Source organism: Anguilla anguilla, chromosome 19 (assembly GCF_013347855.1).
Source record: "Anguilla anguilla isolate fAngAng1 chromosome 19, fAngAng1.pri, whole genome shotgun sequence".
NCBI classification, from domain to species: Eukaryota; Metazoa; Chordata; class Actinopteri; order Anguilliformes; family Anguillidae; genus Anguilla; species Anguilla anguilla.
The window spans coordinates 15,770,219-15,772,738 of NC_049219.1; positions in this window are offsets into that span (position 1 = coordinate 15,770,219).

The following is a 2,520-nucleotide window of genomic DNA, read 5'->3' on the forward strand; positions in this document are numbered from 1 at the left end:
ATTTTAAATGGGTTTTCAGGTGTTTTCAATGGTACCAATGGCTTCAAATTAGAGTTTAGGGCTCAAATTAGGGTTCAGCTAGGGTTAGGGTTAGGAAAACGGTAAGTCTGAGGGTCGAGGCAAGTTTACGGTTGTGTTCAGCAGCTTGAAGAAAGGTTGGGACATGAGTTTTATTGATTTTGAATGAAGCAAAAAAAATGTCTAGTAGCATGTATACCCATGACCATACAAAATGTCTAATACATGCATGTTTTTCTTAGGGAGAACATTTTTCTTTTTTAAATGACCTCATACATATGATTTTGCATTTAAATTATAGTATTCATGATATTTACCTTGTTTTCCATCCATTTTAAATGTGTTTTCAGGTGTTTTCAATGGTACCAATGGCTTCAAATTAGAGTTTAGGGCTCAAATTAGGGTTCAGCTAGGGTTAGGGTTAGGAAAACGGTAAGTGTGAGGGTCGAGGCAAGTTTACGGTTGTGTTCAGCAGCTTGAAGAAAGGTTGGGACATGAGTTTTATTGATTTTGAATGAAGCAAAAAAAATGTCTAGTAGCATGTATACCCATGACCATACAAAATGTCTAATACATGCATGTTTTCCTTAGGGAGAACATTTTTCTTTTTTAAATGACCTCATACATATGATTTTGCATTTAAATTATAGTATTCATGATATTTACCTTGTTTTCCATCCATTTTAAATGGGTTTTCAGGTGTTTTCAATGGTACCAATGGCTTCTAATTAGAGTTTAGGGCTCAAATTAGGGTTCAGCTAGGGTTAGGGTTAGGAAAACGGTAAGTCTGAGGGTCGAGGCAAGTTTACGGTTGTGTTCAGCAGCTTGAAGACAGGTTGGGACATGAGTTTGATTGATTTTGAATGAAGCAAAAAAAATGTCTAGTAGCATGTATACCCATGACCATACAAAATGTCTAATACATGCCTGTTTTTCTTAGGGAGAACCTTTTTCTTTTTTAAATGACCTCATACATATGATTTTGCATTTAAATTATAGTATTCATGATATTTACCTTGTTTTCCATCCATTTTAAATGGGTTTTCAGGTGTTTTCAATGGTACCAATGGCTTCAAATTAGAGTTAAGCGCTCAAATTAGGGTTCAGCTAGGGTTATGGTTAGGAAAACGGTAAGTCTGAGGGTCGAGGCAAGTTTACGGTTGTGTTCAGCAGCATGAAGAAAGGTTGGGACATGAGTTTTATTGATTTTGAATTAAGCAAAAAAAATGTCTAGTAGCATGTATACCCATGACCATACAAAATGTCTAATACATGCATGTTTTTTTTAAGGAGAACATTTTTCTTTTTTAAATGACCTCATACATATGATTTTGCATTTAAATTATAATATTCATGATATTTACCTTGTTTTCCATCCATTTTAAATGGGTTTTCAGGTGTTTTCAATGGTATCAATGGCTTCAAATTAGAGTTTAGGGCTCAAATTAGGGTTCAGCTAGGGTTAGGGTTAGGAAAACGGTAAGTCTGAGGGTTGAGGCAAGTTTACGGTTGTGTTCAGCAGCTTGAAGAAAGGTTGGGACATGAGTTTTATTGATTTTGAATGAAGCAAAAAAATTGTCTAGTAGCATGTGTACCCATGACCATACAAAATGTCTAATACATGCTTGTTTTTCTTAGGGAGAACATTTTTCTTTTTTAAATGACCTCATACATATGATTTTACATTTAAATTATAGTATTCATGATATTTACCTTGTTTTCCATCCATTTTAAATGGGTTTTCAGGTGTTTTCAATGGTATCAATGGCTTCTAATTAGAGTTTAGGGCTCAAATTAGGGTTCAGCTAGGGTTAGGGTTAGGAAAACGGTAAGTGTGAGGGTCGAGGCAAGTTTACGGTTGTGTTCAGCAGCTTGAAGAAAGGTTGGGACATGAGTTTTATTGATTTTGAATGAAGCAAAAAAAATGTCTAGTAGCATGTATACCCATGACCATACAAAATGTCTAATACATGCATGTTTTTCTTAGGGAGAACATTTTTCTTTTTTAAATGACCTCATACATATGATTTTTCATTTAAATTATAGTATTCATGATATTTACCTTGTTTTCCATCCATTTTAAATGGGTTTTCAGGTGTTTTCAATGATACCAATGGCTTCAAATTAGAGTTTAGGGCTCAAATTAGGGTTCAGCTAGGGTTAGGGTTAGGAAAACGGTAAGTCTGAGGGTCGAGGCAAATTTACGGTTGTGTTCAGCAGCTTGAAGAAAGGTTGGGACATGAGTTCTATTGATTTTGAATGAACCAAAAAAAATGTCTAGTTGCATGTGTACCTATGACCATACAAAATGTCTAAAACATGCATGTTTTTCTTAAGGAGAACATTTTTCTTTTTTAAATGACCTCATACAAATGATTTTGCATTTAAATTATAGTATTCATGATATTTACCTTGTTTTCCATCCATTTTAAATGGGTTGTCAGGTGTTTTCAATGGTACCAATGGCTTCAAATTAGAGTTTAGGGCTCAAATTAGGGTTCA